Source organism: Physcomitrium patens, chromosome 11 (genome assembly GCF_059467195.1).
Source record: "Physcomitrium patens ecotype Gransden chromosome 11, ASM5946719v1, whole genome shotgun sequence".
Lineage (NCBI taxonomy): Eukaryota > Viridiplantae > Streptophyta > Bryopsida > Funariales > Funariaceae > Physcomitrium > Physcomitrium patens.
Window position 1 is genome coordinate 2967484 of NC_143420.1, and position 21614 is coordinate 2989097.

Below are 21614 nucleotides of genomic sequence, written 5' to 3' on the forward strand. Positions count from 1 at the left end.
ATCTAGCTTTGGTAGTTTTTAATATGGCTTTTTTTTTGGCCATCCAACTAGCTCCTTCAATTGAGTAGAATTCAAAGTGGTTTCATCACTTTGCTTGGTTCCTATCAAATCAATTAGTCTAAGTGTATCAAAATTGTGAGCCACTTGAAAAAAAGTGTTTCTTAAAAATTTACTTTTACTATTATTATAATTAAACTTAGCTATAGGTAATTATTTGACCAAATCTTTATGATCACTTGTCATATAGTGCCTTAGATACATTAAAAGAATTCTATTAATTCTTTCAATTTGATCATCTTGTAGATGCCAAGTAATAATGAGTATCATTTTTTAACTCAATTTCTTCATAATATGTTATCAAAATTGAATTATGAATTTTATATTTCTATTACTTACAATCAAAGTTGGCACTCTATATGAAGATATCTATCCATCAAAGAAGAGACCTCCTATCATTCTTGGAGTAGTTTTTAATTCTTCTTTTGAATCTTTTCAAAACATTGTCATTTGTATGAATCTAATAGTCTTGCTAAATCTATCTATTATGACTAATGTAGAGTTAGATTCACCATACTTTAATAAGTTAGTTATTAAATCTATGGAAATATTTCTATAAAATAGAAATAAAATTGATAATGGTTCCAAAAGTCCAACTCTTATTTAAATGGAATATTTATTCATTTGACACACCAAACAAATTTTTACATATTGTTTTATATTTTTTTTTATTTAAGACCAATAGTGAGATTTTGCTACATCTTTAAATATGGTCTTCACACTTTTATGTCATCTATATGAAAAAATCATATATTTTATACAATATCTTTCTTCTCTACTTTCTTTGTGGTATATAGAATTAAGTTTGCTTAAATCAAATAAGTCCATCCCTTATAGCAGAAACTTCTATAAGTCTTCTCTACTTTCTTGTAGTCTTGATTCAAGTAAAGGCTTTTCTTATTTTAATTAAATCCTCATCTTATTCATAGTCTTCTTTAATGTCTTTTATGAGTGGAGAATCATCACAACATACAATAATTTTTAATATCATTGTATGATAGAGTTATTTTTCAATAAACTCTTTTCTTCTACTTTATGCATTTGGTACTAAGTTTTCAGTATATATCTTTATTCTTCTACTTCTCAAATAGTGTCTCCAAGCCTTCAAACAATGTACTACTGCAAATAATTCATTCTACTATGTGTTGGTTATTTCAATGACTTTCACTTAACTTCTTACTGTCAAAAGCTACAAGTCTATTTTCTTGTATTGGGACTCTTCTTATTACAAAGTCACTTCATATCTTATTTTATAGATTTTTTTTTTTTTTAGAAGACTTGTCATAGGACTAAAAATCTTTAAAAATTTTCATATGAATTTTTTTATAGTAGTTTGTTAGATTCAAGAATGATATAATTCATTTTTGAATTTTTGATATTTCTCAAATTTTAATAGCTTTAATTTTTTTAGGATTTGAAATGAGTCTCTCTCTTTTGATAATATATCCTAAAAAATCCAATTCTTATAAGAAGAAGATACTTTTCTCCTTATTGACATAGAGTTGATTTTTACTTAGTTTCTTCAAGACTATCTCAAAGTGCAATTTATGTTCCCCTTCACTCTTAAAAAAAATTAAGATATCATCAATATATACTACTATAAACTCATTATTTTTCTTATGAAAGATAGAATTCATCAAGGTAGTAAATGTAACTAGAACATTACACAATCCAAAAGATATTACTACAAAATCATAAGAACCATACTTAATTCTATAAGCAATTTTTTTTTATTTTCTCTTGAAAAATTCTTATTTGATAGTAACCACTCTTAAGATTGATCCTACTAAAACACTTTCTCTCACTTAATCTATCCAATAAGTCATCAATTCTTCAAAGTGGATAATTATTCTTAATAGTGATTTTATTTAAGTTTCTATAATCAATGCACATTCTTAGCTTACCATCTTTTTTGCTTACAAAAAGAATTGGAATTCCAAATGGAGATTTTTTTTGTCTAATATAGCTTGTTTTAAGAAATTCATTGAGTTGAGCCTAAAATTCTTTAAACTCAACTTAGTTTAATCTATAAGATATTTTACTTAGTGGTTGTACTCTTAGAATTAAATCTATCTTATAAACTACCACTTTATTAGGTGGAAGCTCCTTTGACAACTCATTTGTCAAAACATTTCTAAATTCTATCATAAGGTCTTCTACAAGTTTTGCATAATATGGAGTAGCCTTCATCAATTCTTTTTTATAAAAAAAATCATCTATACAATCAAAATCAAAATCAAAATTACTACTTTTTAAGTACAAGAAAAAAAAATTTACTTCTAATTGTCAAAGATATGAATCTTAAGAAAAGAAAATCCTTAGTACACTCTTGTATCACTGAAAGGAACTAGAAGGTCACTCAAAAATGATATAATATTGAATTAGAATGGCTATTGCCAAAAATAAGAAGATTAGAAAGACTTGAAACAAGACTAAGGACTAAAAAGGCATTGACAAGAGTAAAGAAGGCTTCACTCTTGCCTCCGTATATATTCTTAACTAGGAGCTATATGGCGATGTCTTATACGGCCTCAAAAATATATTGACTTTATTAGCCACATGTCTTAACTTACAAGGCAAGTTATCTATGTATGTGCCACATAGTTAACTTATTCCACAAGTTAATAGATGGAGTTAACTTATTCCATAAGCTATCAACATGTAGTTAACTTGTTGGCCAAGTTTCTAACTTACAAACACATCTAAAGTCAAAACTATGTCTATGAAGCTTCTAGGATGCTTTTATAGAAGATTTTATGAAATTAATCTATATTTACCTACTTCTACCTAATTAACAAGTAACTATTAGGATAAATGTATATGTCTATGACATTACCTCCCTTCTAAGGATAAATTCCATGATGAGCGGTCATCATCTTTCATGGATCTTTACAATTCTTTATCTTAATTTTGATGGATATCATCAATGAAAGGCCTCAACCTTCTTTCTTGCATTTACAAGATTCTTTGTTGGCTTCCATGTGCATTCACTAATATCATATCTATACTAATGAACAAAATATTCCAACCTATTTTGGTATCGCCTTGAATTTAAGACTTCTTCTACGTCAAACTCTTGATTATTATTTACTTCTATAAGAGGAAGTGGCATTTGTCTTCTTTCCAAGATATTCACTCTCTTATACAACTGAAGAAGGGACATGTAAAATATAGGATAGATCTTCATAGACTTCAATAGATGTAATTGATAAGCAACATGATTGATTTATTCACAAATAGAAAAAGGTCCTAGCTTACGATAGTCTAACTTATTACAAGGACGAATAGTCTTGATATTGCGACAAAGTAATTGTAGAATAAGTAGTTATTTTCAGAATGTAGATACCTAGTGTATAGTGTAAACAAGGATAGATAACTGCTGAAAAGGTGGTTCAGCAGGTAGAATGGATGAATAATCAGGAAAAGTAGTTATCATCTGTAGTATAGGAGTTGGTATCTTGAGGTAGTATAAGGAAGATGGAAGAGGGGAAGAAAGGGCCAGACTACAATACTACTGAGCCGGAGATAAGCTTGGTGCTATCTCTTCTTCTTAATTTTCTTGTTTGTTTTATGTTAGTATTGATTCTAGTGAAGAGAATCGATTTAATGAATCAATGTTTGATTTACAAAGTTATTTATGGATCACTATTTATCAATTGTTGTGAAAGATTGATGATGTATGGAAGTTTCCAGCCATTGTTTATCACAAGGTTGTAAGTTCAGTGGAGAGGAATTGTAATCGAAGGAATTGTCTCGATCAGATTCTATGGATTGGAAGTTGTTCATTCTAGGGTTTAGATTGTGCTTGTGTGTTCGTGAATCACACAGGGTATTGAAATTAATGTCGTGGTTGTTATCGTATTGATATGAGAGAGTGGACAGTAGGAGAAAAAGTTAAGTATTCTTCGGTATTGTAAGTATTCAGCAATAGCGGTTAATTGTGTGATTCTAACAATTGGAGCTCAAATACATGGTCTTTCCCTGTGTTCGAATTCTCCTATATGGATTTATTCTGGGAGGTTTCTTCCCAAATAAGTAAAATGACAACCACATTTTGGCACCGCTGCTTGAGATTGACAACATTATTGAGTGTTAGGAATTAACTACCAAAGCATTAAAGGAGATTAAGAAGCAAACTGAGTAGAAATAATGAAAGAGTATGGTTATTAAGAATGAAAATTTAACAGCAAAGAGAATAAAGCAATCAAAGGAAAGAACAGAGAGATCGCAAGCAAGAAATTTATTGCGTAACCAGCAAGATCGTAAATTGAAAAAGAAAAATCGACAAAGTTGGATTAAACCATGGTTGCATGCTTGTCGGCATATTCGATCGTACTTAGAAGCCGATCGACCTCTAATATTTCAGAAGTACATACTATTAAAGAAATTGCCAAGAGCACTCGTGGGAAGTGCTCCTAATAGTCCAGCATACCTCTCAAAGCCATTAACGGAAAGCAAGGAAGGCACAGAGGAATTAGGTACCCCATTGGATATTTTTCCAATTGGAGATACGTCCAATTCTAACAAGACTAGTTCTGAAGATCGGCATAAATCACTTGTCAATAAAGACCAATTCAGAGTATATCAAAACTTGTCGTTTTTACCTCATATTCAACCAATAAAATTATTTGGGGATAATAATAGTCAATCGAGAAGGCCTGGAAGTTCGAAAAAGACTTTTGCGGGAGATAATTTTTATTTTAATAAGAAATTGAGCAGAACATCGGCATCTTTAATAACATCCAAAGGACCAACAGTTCGAATTGCAGTTCAAATGGGTGCAGTAGGCGATCAAAGAACTAGCGTCGTGCCATTACCTACTTTTTAGGATTTGCCAGGTGTGGATCCACATCAATATTTGTCTCAATTCTTGACAACGTATATAGCCAATAATGGCAGAACAGAAGATATTTGGCTGAGATGGCTGCCAGTGACATTGAAAGACACAGCGTTTGAGTGGTATAACCGCCAACCTATGGGACAATTTATCAATTGGGAGGCATTAAAAATGCATTTTTGGCCCATTTTTGATCAATTGGTTTTGAAGAACGTCTTAGAAAAAAATTAATGAACAACAAAATGGTACCAAGGAAAGTGATACAGTTATATTATGGTCGTGTAGCAGATATACTTTGAAAATGGCCAAATAACCAAATGTCGGAATCGTTTGTTTTGTTCATGTTGGTTAATGGACTACATCCACCAGAATTGAAGATGTTTGTAAAGGAGGCCCAATCAGCCACCACTGCATCATCTCTTGAGCGAGCAAAAGTATGGGAGGAATGTCACTATGATCAGAACTTAATAGTTGGAGCCACGATGATTCCATCTCAAGGAGGTTATCAAATGACAAATTAGAATGATGCATCAAAAAGTTATCTAAGAAGGAATGATTATGGTACAATTCCACATGGAATAGTGGATGTCATTCCATTGCAGGCTGTACCACCATCATCATCACACCCGTATGCACCTTATTCTACGTATCAAAAATCAATACCTATGAAGGAATTACCAAATGCATTGGTATCAAGAGATCCTAATGAGTCATTGCTGTTAACATTGACAAAAAAAATGGATGAATTGGCTGTGAATCTGGCCAAGGATAAAGAAAAAAGGCATAAACCAACCAATATGTGTCCCAATGTCTGGTACAGCAATTGTAAGGAGCAAAGTCATTTAGTAACAGAATGTCCTTCACCACTCCAAATGACTATATAATGTACCTTTTGCGCGGGCAAGCATATTACCACCAACTGTTGGAATTTACGGAAGTAACAACAACTTAATAACTAGATAATGACTTAATCAACTTCGTGGGATGTCAATCAAGTACAAACGAATAATAGATTTGGCTGGAATGAAAATCGAGCAAATAAACAAAATAGGAATTATTCCAATTTTTTAAACTCTAAATTTCACCAAGAAGGTGTATCTAATACTCACAGATTGGCGATGAACCAACTAAGATACCATCAATATCCATCCATGACGAAGCCAATGCCAGAGTCTACAGTAACAATGGGTCAACCAGGACCCTTTACTTATCCGACATGGAATAGACCTAGCCGTTCTATACCAGTAGAGACATCCAATATCCCTGAAGGAGTTGGCAGGAGACCACTTCATTGCTATCATTGCAAATAAATCAGACATAATGCAAGTGAATGCCCTAATCCAAGGGCCAGTGATGACTATGCTCTAATATGTAGAAATTCTAAGCAGTCAGGTCACACTTATCAGTAGTGCAATATGCCCTTTAATTATAATAACCGGGACCAGCAAATGTAAATAAGCCAACCAGCGGAGGACAAAGGTCCTATTCAACGAGACTCATCACTACATCATGTCGAGGTGGTGAATGCAGTGCTTATCAGAGGCCAACAAAAAGACAAGAATCTAATTCAAGACCTGGATGAATTAATCGTAAGAGAGCAAGTAGCGTCGTCCATAGAACTAAACAAACTAATATCAGTATTGGGACGTATCTCAATATTAAGACCTCAACAGATTGAGGAACCTAATTTGGTTCTATGTGCCAATTTGTCGGGACTATCAAAAATGATCCCAATTGACCAACTACCAATACCTGTACAGTCCAATAAAAGATCTTATGCATTAAAGGAACCTTTAGTGGTAGAAAAGTTGGCAAAGTTACCAGCGGCAATCTCAATCGCCAGGAAGGAATTGATATCGAACGAAGTAAAATTGAAACCAATGAAACATAAAAGAGCATTGGGAATTACTCTCAATATGGAACCCTATGACATTCTGAAGGATTTGGATGTTATTCAACCTTCAATTATAATGAAGCAACTTTTGGCTGTAGCACCGGAATGTCGATCTACATTGAATTTAGCATTAATATGATGAAGATCCTGTACTAAGGAAATTCATGAAGTTAGCTTAAACTTAGATCCGGGAGCACCAAAAATCGATGTTTCAATAGATGGCATTTTAATTCCAGGAGTACAAGTTGATGGTGGCTCTAGTGTGAATTTAATGAATACGGATACAATGGAGTACTTGGATCTAAAGCAATTGCTACATAGAACATTGGTCTTATGAATGGCAGATCATAGTCAGGTAAAGCCAATTGGAAACTTACGCAATATTGCCACTATAATCACGAGATTGACATACAAAATCGATTATATTATATTTCAATTACAGAATTTTAAATTATCGTAATTCATTTTATTGGGCAGACCTTGGCTTTATTAAGCCAAAGCTAAGAACGATTGGGGCTGAGGCACATTGACAATTGGAAAAGGCCATGATCAGATTGTTTTACAAATGTACCCGGTACAATATCATGAAGAATCTCAATTGCCAAAATCAGAATTTACATCGGACAACGAGAGTTAATCGATTGAGGAAGATGACGATGCTATAGGTTCACTGCAATTTGGGATAGGACAAAACACTTCAACAGCAAAGGCAGGAGTCTACCAATGAAGAGGTCCCGGCGAATATTTACTGCATCTGGAGGATGCGACTAACTCGGATCATGCTATTGCTGAATGGATGAACAATCCCGCAGTCAATAGAGTGAGTACATTGGAACCAGAATTGAGTAGTTCCCATATGTTAGATAATATAAGATATTTAGATCAAGAAAAGATGATTAAATTAGAGGTTGTTGAAGACCCAGTCTGTCAATCCATTAACCTGGGCACCAACAAAACGCCATAGCTAATTAAAATATATGTCGATATTATAGGTACAGAATTAGATGCTTAAAAATAGTTTTTCGTCTATTACAAATCTACCTTTGCATGGTCATATGCGGCTTTGAAAGGAATTCTAGCCGACGAGTGTGAACACCAGATTATTCTGGAGGAGGGTGTTATTTAAGTTCGTCAAAGATAACACCGGCTTAATCCAAAATATTTCCTTTTAGTGAAAGAGGAATTGAATAAACTTCTCAACATTGTCGAATTACGTGCTATCCTGCTCGAGAACACGCCGGGCGTTTGGTTGTAGAAGGTAGTATGGAGATTCGCTAATATTCAAGCAGTCTATCGGTTTTTGACTGTTGGAATATAAACAATTACAAGAATATAACGTAAATCTATACGGATGCCCTTTGACTACTCATCGAAATCCTTTTTGCTCGAGCCGGTAGGTCTCTAGACGTTACAGAGAACCCTGAACAACACGATCTACTAATCTCCGATACCGCTTTATACTCATGACCTTGTATCCACTGACTGTCTTGTTAGATTAACCCAATAAATTTCATTCACTTCGCATAATCAATCCTATAGACATCCTTTTAATTCTTCAATCACAGACATAACTTTGATTTCATAAAATAGTCAAGAGTAATCACACCCACTTCATTAAAATCTCGATTCACTACTACAGCACTGACTTCAGCAACGATTGCCTCAGTCTTTCTAAAACCCTCTGAAGAAAAAAAACCTCAATTCTCTATCTTTTTTTTCCTCCCGAAGCATGAAGCTCCCTCTCCCCCGATCCTTCCAAAATCCTTATTCTCTTTTAACCCTAATTCTCCCCTCTTTCAAACTCTAGCATTTGAGTTTCTTCAATCTTTCGTCTTAGATCTGGAATTGGCTCCCGCCGTCAGAGCTTTCTCCTCCGTTTTTACCTTTAAGAAATCCTTTTACCAAAAGGACGTTCCTGAAATGGCACAAAGGACGAAACGGCCTGAAAAAGAATCAAAACCCCTGTAATCGGGACCACATTGAGTCGCCCGACCAATTCAGGTCTCATATTGGCTAAGAGGCCCGTAGTAAGACCTGGATGTTCCCGTAATTAGACCGCATTGAGTTGCCCGACCAAGTCAGGTCTCATATTGGGTAAGAGGCCCATAATAAGAGCTGGATTGGATGTCTTGAAATTAGATCCAATTGGCTCTTCGAACCAGGCTCACTCGTCGTTGAATTGGCCCTTTTCCTTTCTGCTGAATCCTGTTATTGGAATCAAATGGAGCATTTCAGTATGCCCCGACTGACTGTAACGGGGTGACTGAACCTGGCCTCTCAATATTTACACTGGAATTGGTCGTTGCTCTCAATATTTGAAGTAATTGAACATTAATAAAAGTCCCCTTTCTTTATATTTTCACGGTATACTCGTGTTATAACACGACATCCACCCCCTCTGAACCTGTGCATCCTCCGGTATGCACCAATTTATCCAATTACTGTTTGATTTAGAATATATTCTCTACGTCTTTGTCCAGTTCATCTTCGTCACCTTCATTATCCAAATCACTTTCATCTTCTTGCTGCGGAATCTCTATACCTTCATTAAGGTCTTCCATATTCATCTCCACGTGTCTTCATTTAAATATTTTTACTCGCTTCCCTGCAATTGGTATTTTTAATTTTGTACCATCTAACTCCCGTAATGAGTAAGTCGCATTATCATGAACAGTTGTTACTACATATGGTCCAAACCAACGTTTTGAAAATTTCCACAAAGTACTATGTTGATTATCCAGACTATTGTCATAAACAAGTACTCAGTCACCTTCCTTGATTGCTTTAGGTCTCAATCGATGTTGCTTATCAAATCACGCCTTGTTTTGTAACCTTGCTCTTTTAAACCTTTCCAATGCTATCTGCATATCTTTCGATCTTTGCTCCAATTACCAAATCCTAATAGCGAGAAGTTCTTCTCTTGTCAATCCATCTTCCCATGGTAGCATACTCCAACTAAGTACTTTTTCTTCAATCGGCATAATTAGTTTTCGACCTGTCATAAGTTCTACTGGCATATATCCTGTCACCGAACTATGTGTTGTTCGATCAGTCCATAATGCAAATGACAAAAGCCGTGGCCACTCTTTAACTTTCCCATTGCAAGCTTTAATTAATGCTTTCACAATCGGTGGGTGACCACGTTCGCTTTTTGCATTCCCTTCTAGATTATAGGCAGTAGTTAGTGATAGTTTAACTCCACATCTTTCAAAGAACTTACGAGCTTCTTGTGCATTTAATTCTCCACGATCTGCAGTGATTTTTCCTACGCATCCGTAACAGCAAATGACATCTTTAAGCAAAAACCTACAAATCCCCTCTGTAGATTTTGTCCTCAATGTTCTTCCTTCTACTTGATTTGATAAATCTTCACGAGCTAAAACCAAATATCTCATCTGCCATAACCCAATTGGCATAGTAACCAAATCAACAACCCATTTAAAATGAATAGCTAGAGGATACGTAAGATGAAGACCATCTCGATGTCGGATATTAGAATATGGTTGACAGATTTTACATGACTCTACAAATGAGAGTACATCTCGATACATATTTTTTCACCAATATCGTTCCTTGAGTTTAGCAAAAGTAGCCCAGATTCCTCTATGCCCTGCCCATAAACTATCATGAAACTCCTTTAATAATTTTAGTTTTTCTTCGTTTTTGCCTATTATTCGTTGTCGCATCCCAATTCCTTTCTTCAGTCTCTTCCATAAGAATCCATCTCGGAGCAAAAATCCATATGCTTTTTTTCTTATTTGTTTGAATTTTTTTGTAGACCAATTCCCTTGCTTAGTCAAGGTATTCAAGTAATGACCAATATCCAATAATTCTCCTTCATAAGATTCTTCAAGAAATAGCTTGTCTTCTCTGTTGAGATTTGATATTGAATAGAATTTCAATCCGACGTCATCAATGTCTTCAACCATTTCGTCCTCCCTCTCGTATCTTGCTCGAGATAGCATGTTTGCTACTAAATTGTCCTTCCTAGTAACATGCTTAAATTCCAGATTTAGTGACTTAATATAAGCAATCCATCTCAACATTACAATATCTGGCGTTGAACAGTTAATAATCATTCCAAGCAATGGCAAGCAATCTGTTTCAATTACTACTACTGCCCCAATCAAATAGTCATTTTCAGCTTTCATAGCCGAAACAACTCCCCAAAGTTCCCTTTTGACTTGCGAATATGCACGCTGACGAATACTTAAAACTTTAGCTCCAAATTGAACTGCAAATCTATTTCCACTTGAATCATCTTGACCTACAGTCCATCTTATGGCAATTCGACTAGCCTCCACAATAAGAATCACTGGTCTATTACACTTATAATCAACCTTCTTCAATATTGGAGGTGACATCAATAATTTCTTCAATCTTTGTATTGCCTGAATATGCCTTTCTTCCCATTAGAATCGGTAGCTCTTGCATAACAGTTCATATAATGGATCCGCTATGTGAGCATAATGAGGGATCCAGATGTGATAAAATACACATGCATCTAAAAACCTACAAACCTCTGTTAAAGAATCACAATCTTCTTTCATCCTTTCAATTGCATCAACTTTAGTCGGATCTAGTTTTCTTCCGTAAGATCCACATAAATGGCTAACAATCACAACCTCTTGTATTCCAAATATGAACTTCATACCCGATAATGTAAGATGAACTTCTCCAAGCTGAGTTAAAATCTTTTCACAATCTTGTATATGATCAACAACATATTTGCGACACCCCCTCTTATCTAAAATTTCATCCTTGTCTCCTTCTCTGCACCTTTTTATAGGAATATCATCCAGAAAAGGCATAGTCTTTTCCGGAATAAAATCTCTCAATACCTTATTCATCCCATTCATCATATGCGCAACTGAGTTGGTCGTGCCTTGAGGAAGAGTGCACATTCTAACCAATTCAAGTGGTGTCCTCATTATTGTCATATCTCTACATCTTTCGACAAGTTAAAATTGATCATAACCTGAATACAAGTCACCCATTAAATAGATCGCCCTTACAGCAAACGCCTCAGCAAATTCATCCACAATAGGTCCAATTCTTACATTTCTAACAGTTATTACATTCACCGGTTGCATATCTTGAATAAACCATAGTGACCCATTCTTCTTAGGTACCGTAAACCATCGACTAGAATACGGCACAAATAAGGGTTCCAATATTTTCATCTTTATCTTTTCTTTTAATAGTTCCATCAATTTAGGTAAATGTGCCCTCGGTACTGCAATCGGTCTTAGATTCCAAGGTACATGCGGTACAGTGAAGATAACCATAGGTGTTACAATATTCGGATCTACACACCCAATTTCATAAAATTCGAAGGCAAACGATCTACCTTGTTTAGCCAACATCTTTTTGAAGCAAGTAATTTCCTCCGGCAATAAAGAACCATCAGAACCAATCTTCAATTCTTCAAAAGTCTCTTTAGTAAACTGATGTCCAATACTCATTCGATCTCTTAAACTTGCTTCTTTTAATGCTTCTCCCATTTATTCCTTAGAATCTTCTGGTAATGGTCCAACAACAGGCTTTACCTTCTTATCTGTTGTTTTATATCTCGTCTCTACAGTGACTTCTGGTGCCTGAAAAGATTTAAATATGGTATAAACCTCTCTTGAATGAATCTCAACAATCTTATCATTATCCCTTAACCCAATAGATGTAATCAATTCCAATGAATCTTCCAGTCCATTTTCTTCATAAACACCTAAAATCCTCTCATCATCTTGCAATATATCTAACTTGCGTAATTCTCCTTCAATATTATATAATCTTTTTCTTTTTTTTCTTTTAAAATCATCAACTTTCTTATACATAATATTTCCATTCTCCAAAATACCAATAAAACTCGCATCAAAGGCACCTTCATCTCGCGAGAGTACCTCTTCTTTTGTACCTCCATAATCTCACTTTACAGTGGTACCTCCCCAAAATCCTTAAATCTTTCAACAATCTTTGGTAATGGTTTCTCCCTCAACCTATCTCGATTCCGTTCATGGTTAGGAGGTACTGTTAGGAATTGTACAGCTTTTCTTCCATCTTCGCTATGTACCCTTGCATAAGCAGAACCATCGTCAAGTACTTTTGTTTCGATCCGTGTTGCCGTAATATAAGGTTGTCCTAAAATCAACGGATAAGACGTTGTATCTTGAACAAAGAAATGTTGCTCCGTCGCAACATCCCCAATCCAAATTTTGACATCTGGACAAGCTCCATATAATTCGCCCCATATATTATTAGCTGCTCAAATTGCTCATCCATGTTCCATATCAATTGGCCATTTTTGTTTCTTATAAAGATCTTTAAACATGAGATTTATTTCAGAACCATGGTCGACTAAAGCAACAATTGGTTCTTCTATATCTCCTACTTTCACCAATACCTCAGTAGTTGCCCTTGTCCAATGCTTTCAAGTATAATGGCTCAAAGTTTCCATTTCCTTATCACTATAATCTCCATTCTTTTCATTTGTTGGTTGCTTGTAACCAATATCAACCTCGTCTTCATCTTTATATATTCTTGCATCAATAGCATGACTCATTCCAATTTCGTCCATTAATTACCTCTTTTGCTTAATGCTGTCAATGATAACATCATGAAACTCCTTCTTTACAATTCCCAAAACTTCTTTCAATGTAAATTCCACCTTAGTGTTTAGTATACGTTCTTCCAACACCCCTTTCAAATTTGTTGCCACTTCAATGTCAGAAAGTAGCTTATAAGCAATTGATTTGCCCTTATCTTTTGTCTCCCTTGTTTTTTCTTCCAATGATGTTGAGGTATCGTTTACAAGCAATTCTTGTGAAGCTGCCTCCCGAGCCTTGTCTCCTCGAGTTTGCGTTTTAGAAGAATTCCCTTCTCTACTATCATCAAAATTTCCTCGTCTCTTTTCTTCCATCAAAGCTTCATGTTGGCTCTTAGCAATATATGCATGAACTGAAAGAGACTCAACAGGATCCTCCCAACCTCTTGCACCTCGTATTGTAGCTGCAATCTTGAATAATGCTTCTCGAGGTAATTTCCCTTCTTCCATTGTAGAAATGGCAGAAGCCCAAAACTCACTAGTTTTCGTACTTCCACCAAGGTCATCATCTACTCTAGCACCATAACTTGTACTTTCTCGTGCTGTTGTTTCATGCTCTTTTAAGTAATCTTGAACCAATGCTCTCATTTCTCCCTTGCCAAAATTGATTTGAAAAAAATCCTCCCTATCTTTTAATGCTATCTTCCCATCTTTCCAGCAAAAAATTCCCTGCCGTATCATATTATTAAATTCATTGCAATCTTTCCTAGTGTGTGAAGTGTCATCACACCAAATGCATCTTTGTACATATCCTTATTTTGAAACATTCTTCAAATTGTTTGTAGAAGTATTCTCTTCAAGTCTTGTCAATTTGATTTGAAGATCTCGCATTCCTCATATAATTTCTTCCATCCCCATATTTGCTTTCTTTGATAAAAATGTCGAAGGTTGAACTGTACACATTGTTGGTGGTGTTGTACGTACTAGAGCTTTGGGTGCTTATATTGTTTTCGGAATATTACTCCTATCCTTCCTCTTTTCTTTTTTTGTAAGGAACCCCACTGCATCTTCAACGTTCTTCCACTTTGTTGTCAATCCTTCATCTTCTTCTTTGTCTTCAAGAAGGAATTCTAATTTCCCTTGCAATTCTCCATCAGCAGCTTGAAGAAATAGATCAACTTTGTTCGGCTCCAATGTCAATTTTTCTACCTTCGACAATTGAGAGTACTGCCTCTCAAATTTCCTTAGTAGCTCTGTTGCTTGCAAATTCTTATTAGGACGTTCAATCCATTCCAAAAACAACTTCTTAGTAATGTGATCAGCATCTTTCAAGAAATATTCGTCTTTCAATGCATGTGAAAAAACCTCCCATGAATTCCCATAACGATTTGTAATCGATGTAATATGGTCTCTTATCTCCGGTATCATGGCAAGTCCAAATAATTCAACCATTTTCTTCTCAGAAATCCGATTTAATTCCATTTCACGAACATAACATCTTAAATACCTTGAAATATTCCTTCCATCAAATTGATCAATTTTATTGACCACTGCTTGCAATACTTTGGTTGCCAAAGCTTCCTTTCGATCATTGCTTTGCTGTTGTTGCATTGATAATGAAAAGGCTTGAAACATACTAGCAATAGACGGATCCATGTGCATACCTTGTCCTTTAGAAGAACCTCCACCTGAAACTCCTCCCAAAGATCCTTCAAAATTTTTATTTTCATTTTCCATAAAAATAAAAATAAAATCAAACGAAATCCAATACCTTCCACCCCAAGCTTTCACGTTGGGTTTACCACTTGTGTCGTATTACGTACTTTCCTACTTGAGAACGCGTCGGGCGTCTGGCTGTAGAAGGTAGTATGGAGATTCGCTAATATTCAAGCAGTCTATCGATTTTTGACTGTTGGAATATAAATAATTACAAGAATATACCATAAATCTATACGGATGCCCTTTGACTGCTCGCCCAAATCCTTCTTACCCTAGCCGGTAGGTCTCTAGACGTTACAGAGAATCCCAAACAACACGATCTGCTAATCTCCGATACCGCTTTATACTCACGATCTTGTATCCACTGACTGTCTTGTTAGATTAATCCAATAAATTTCATTCACTCCGCATAATCAATCCTATAGACACTCTTTTAATTCTTCAATCACAGACGTAACTTCGATTTCACAAAACAGTCAAGAGTAATCACACCCACTTCATTAAAATCTCGATTCACCAGTACAACACTGACTTCAGCAATGATTGCCTCAGTCTTCCCAAAATCCTATGAAGAATAAAAACCTCAATTCTCTGTCTTTTTTCTCCCCCCGAAGCATGAAGCTCCCTCTCTCCTGATCCTTCCAAAGCCCTTATTCTCCTTTAACCCTAATTCTCCTCTTTCAAATCCTAGCCTCTGAGTTTCTTCAATCTTCCGTCTTGGATCCGGAATTGGCTCCCGCCATCAGAGCTTTCTCCTCCATTTTAAGCTTTAAGAGATCTTTTTACCGAAAGGACATTCCCGGAATGGCACAAAGGACGGAACGGCCTGAAACGGAATCGAAACCCCCGTAATCGGGACCACATTGAGTCGCCCGACCAATTCAGGTCTCATATTGGCTAAGAGGCCCGTAGTAAGACCTGGATGTTCCTGTAATTAGACCGTATTGAGTTGCCCGACCAAATCAGGTCTCATATTGGGTAAGAGGCCTGTAGTAAGACCTGAATGTTCCCGTAATTGGATCACATTGGGTTAGCTGACCAAGTCAGGTCTCATATTGGGTAAGAGGCCCGTAGTAAGATCCGGATTAGATGTCTTGAAATTGGATCCAATTGGCTCTTCAAACCAGGCTCACCCATCGTTGAATTGGCCCTTTTCCTTTCTGCTGACTCCAGTTATTGGAATCGAACGGAGCATTTCAGTATGCCCCGGCTGACTGTAATGGGGTGACTGAACCTGGCCTTTCAATATTTGTACTGGAATTGGTCATTGCTCCTAATATTCGAGGTAACTGAACATTAATAAAAGCCCCTTTTTTTATATTTTCACGGTATACTCGTGTTACAACACGACAACATGGATTTTATTTATCCTGTTCCGCATAGTACATGGATGTCGCCAATCGTGATGGTACCGAAGAAGAATGGAAAAATCATGATATGTCAAGATTTTCGAAAATTAAATGCAGCTACTAAGAAGGACTATTTTCCGTTACCATTTACAGACAGTATTTTGGACGCAGTGGCCGGACATGAATGTTACTCATTTTTGGACGGATTTTTGGGGTATAATTAAATTAAAATTACCGAAGAAGACCAGTTGAAGACTACGTTTACCACAGATTGGGGTACATTCACCTATAAAGTAATGCCATTTGGGTTATGTAATGCCTTAGCTACTTTTCAATGGGTAATGATACAAGCGTTTCAAGATTACCTACGTTTATTAATGGAGATATTTTTGGACGATTTCTACACCTTTAGCACAACGACTAAACATCTAGCATGCCTGGATAATTGTTTGAATCAATACGACAAGTATGGGATATCTCTAAATTTGAAAAAGTGTCAATTTGGCATACCATTGGAAAAGCTATTGGGACACATTGTCTATGTTGAAGGTATCGCTATGGACCTCGATAAAATTACTCATATATTGGGTTTACCAAAGCTAGATATAATGTCGGCCATGCATGGTTTTATCGGCTATGTCAGCTATTATTGATATTTTATTGAATCCTTTGCAATTATCTATCAATCGTTAATTCTTTTGTTAAAGAAATCCCCGTCAGACAGATCTAGCCCAATATAAACTAAAGACAGTACTTTTGCATTCGATGAATTGAAATGAAAATTGGTATCTGTCCCAATTCTTATAACACCTTGTTGAACAAAACCGTTTCATGTCTATGTAGATGCGTCCAATATTGCTATTAGATCCGTTCTTAGTCAAAAGGATGAAAAAAAGATTAGATCATCCCATATATTATGCGAGTCGATTATTCGTTGCTGTAGAACAAAATTATAATACTTCCAAGCGAGAGGCCCTCAGAATGATCTACTCTGTATAAAAATACCGCCACTATCTACTTGGATACCCATTTGTATTCCACGTTGATCATGATACGCTTAAGTACATGATAAATAAACCTCAATTAAGCGGACAAATTGTTCGATGGGTGTTACTTCTTTAGGAATTCAACTTTACGATTAACGTTCGACCCGACAAGAAATATGCCAATGCGGATCACTTATCCCATTTATCTAATATACTGGGTAATGAGTCGATAAACGATGCTCTTCTGGATGCACAACTATTTGCTGTGGATGTCATTATACCCAAATATGGTGAATTGATCTAATATCTAATGTTTCAGACTTTTCCTATTTCTTATAATGAAAAATTAAAGAAGCGTCTGATTTTAAAAAGTGCACCGTATACCATGATTGGAGATGCCTTGTACAAATAAGGGCGGGATGGAATTTTATGCCGTTGCATCTTTCAAAGTGAAGTTTGTATAATTTTGAAAGGATGTCATTTGGACAGTTGTGGAGGACATTTTGTGGGTGATAGCACCGCACGTTGTCGTGTTGTAACACGAGTATACAGTGAAAATAAAAAGAAAGGGGAATTTTATTAATATTCAGTTACCTCGAATATTGGGAACATCGACCAACTCCAGTACAAATATTGAGTGGTCAGGTTCAGTGACTCCGTTACAGTCAGCCGGGGCATACTGAAATGCCCCGTTCGATTCCAATAACGGGAGTCAGCAGGAAGAGAAGGACCAATTCACACGACGGGTTTGAGGAGCCAATTGGATCCAATTTCGATAATCCAATCCGGGTCCTCTTACCCAATATGAGACCTGTATTGGTGGGGCAACCCAATGCAGTCTAGTTACGGGAAATCCAGGTCTTACTACGGGTCTTAGCCAATCTGACGCGAGGACCAATTTGACCCAATTACGGGAACATCCAGGTTACTACGGGCATCTTTACCAATATAGGACCTGAATTGGTCGGGTGACTCAATGTGGTCCCGATTACGGGGTTCGATTCTGTTTCAGGCTGTCCTGTTCTCTGTGCCGTCTCAGGGAACGTTGTTTTCGGTAAATGGATTTCTTAAAGGTAAAAACGGAGGAGAAAGCTTGGCGGCGAGAGCCAATTTCGAATCCAAGTTGAGGTGAGAGCCAATTTCGGATCCAAGCTTGACGTGGGAGCCAATTCCGGATCTAAGACGGAAGATTGAAGAAATTCAGAGGATAAGGTTAGGGGGGATATAGTTTTGGAGTGGTGTGGGTTTTTTTTTTTTGAGGGGAAATCGGGGGGGGGGGGGAAGCGAGTTTTTCAAGCTTCTGCAAGGTTACCAGTTCGGTTTTCATTGGAGGTTTTTTTTGAAGATCAAGGGAATTAGAGAGAGGAGCTTCATGCTTCGAGTCGGGGAAGGAAAGACAGAGAATTTGGATTTTTCTTCTTCGTGGAGTTTTGGGAAGACTGAGGCAATCGCTGCTGAAGTCAGTGTTGTAATGGTGAATCGGGATTTTTAAATGAAGTGGGTTTGAATACTCTTGACTGTTTTGTGAAATCGAGTTACGTCTGTGATTGAAGGATTAAAAAGGTGTCTATAGGATTGAGTATGCAGAGTGAATGAAATTTATTGGGTTAATCTAACAAGATAGTCAGTGGATACAAGATCGTAAGTACAAAGCAGTATTGAAGGTTAACAGTTTGGGTTGTACGGGGTTCTCTGTAACGTCTAGAGACCTACCGGCTGGGGCAAAAAAGACTTCGACAAGCAGTCGAAGAGCACCCGTATAGATTTACTGTACATTGTTGCAGTCGTTTATATTCCAGCAGTCAAAAACTGATAGACTGCGTGACTATCGGCGAATCTCCATACTACCTTCTACAGCCAGACGCCCAGCGCGTTCTCGAGCAGGAAAGCACGTAATACGACAACGTAAGGCTTTAATGGCTGGATATTGGTGGCCAACAATGTTTTTGGATACATACCAATATGTTCGTCATTGTGATCATTCTCAATGAATTGGTTACCTTATTGGAACTTTTACAATGCCATTGGTACCAATTTTGGCACAAACACCATTCGAAAGATGGGATATTGACTTTGTCGGACCGATTGCACCTATCTCTCGAAATGGACATAAATGTTATATTCTAGTAGCTACGGATTATGTCACCAAATGGGCGGAGGCCATGGCAACAAAAACTGATAAGGTCAATACTGTAGCAATATTTTTATATGAGAACATTATCACTCGTTTTGGCTTTTCGAAAGAATTGGTTAGTGATCGCAACACACATTTTATTAATGCAACAATTGAAACATTAACAACAAAGTATGAGATCAAGCACCGCAAAACTATACCTTATCATCCACGAGCCAATGAGCAAACCGAAAAGACCAATGGTATCCTATGTAAGATCTTAACAAAGACTATTTCAAGAACAGGAATCGATTAGAACACTAAATTATTTACAGCTTTATGGACGTACTGTACTGCATATAAAGTAATTACCAATTCTACCCCATTTCAATTGATATACGATCAGAAGGTAATTCTACCAATTGAATTGGAAGTCCAAAGTTTACGAATTGCCTTGAATGAACGTCTGGGAGACAGAAAATCTCTTCAATATAGGTTAGTCCAATTGGAGAAATTGGATGAAGCTAAGGCTATGGCTCTCTTGATCATAGAAGCTACACAGCACCGTAGAAAGAGTTATTATGATAGTAAGTTATGGCTGAAATATTTTATGCCTAATGATCTCGTGCTACTTTATGATAGCCACTTTAACAACTTTTCCGATAAATTTTAAGTACGATGGCATGTACCATATCGAGTAGTAGAAGGTTTCCCTAATGGTTCTGTTCAATTGGAAGATTTTCTGGGAATCCACTTCACAACACGTGTTAATGGGAACCGATTATATCTATATTATACGTAAATCCGAGACTGGTTTAGTCAGTGGAAGGAGGGAGTCTCTGTAATAATGATTACCGACAGGATTGGAAAGGTTGTGATAGTTAGGAAATGATTGATGGTTAGTTTTGGGTACTAAAACTAACTAGTTAGGAAATTAGACATTCTTGATTAGACATGAGATTAAGGTGCACTGGATTAGATGTTCTTAATTCGGACCCCGAGTAAGCAGTTAGGAGCGGGGAACTCATAGAAGGTTTCATTGTTGTAAATTTTAGACATTCTGCTTTGAACTATAAGCTTTACGACAGTAATTAGCAATAGTGTTAGGGCAAGGAAGTATTGAGAGTTTGATTTTCACAATATCGATGGAAAGAACGAAGAGAGCACCAAAACAATCAAAAAGACACCGCAATATGAGGTCTAAGTATGATCTGGGATTGCCGTCTCTTGTAATAATCACCAACATGGAACCGATGAAATTAGATATATGTTGGTCATTGAAAAGGCAAAAAGATTTTAGAAATGCATAGTTATTTACGTTTTTACGAGGATCGGATAAACTACCACCAATTGATGTAGAACGAGTGGCAAAATATATAGAAAATTATGACCTAGAGGATGGTTCGAGTGTGATAAGAGGAGTCCTGATTGAGATAGATGAGAATATCTTATACAAGATCTTACATTTATCAACCAAAGAGCTTGAGGTGGAAGGAGACGCTGTCGTATTACGTGTTGTCTTGTTCGGGAATACACTGGGTATCTGGCTGTGGAAAGTATAGTTGTTTTTGCAAATAACAAAGAAACCCTAATAGATTTTATCCATGTATGAAGAATATAATTGAAATATCAATTTCCAAGTATTTAAAAACACTCCTCATAGTCATTTTAACCATACAATATTCCAATTGCTTTATTTCTTTTATAATTAAGTTATTTTTGTTTTTTTTAACAAGCCCTAACCCTAGCTAGTGAGCTTTGACAAGCTGTAACTTTTGATCCAATTGTCCACTTAGTGTGAAATTTTGCATCTAAATACCAGTATAAGCCTTCTATATGCTCAGAAAATTTTAGCCCAACCCAACTTACAGATTGCAAGAAAACGTCCAAAAACCGCACTGATGACACTCGGCCGCAACCTTGAAATTTGATTTAGAAATTCCAGAAGTGATTTCTCCTTTGTCAACCGTTAACTCCAGCTCAAAATTGAATAGCCGCTTGATCTCTAAATCTTCTATTACCAAGCCAAAAATTACGTCGATCCAACTAGTAGATCTTCAAATATCACAGAAACCCTATCCAACCCTAGACTGCCAACTTCCGACAATCCTTTGTACTAAA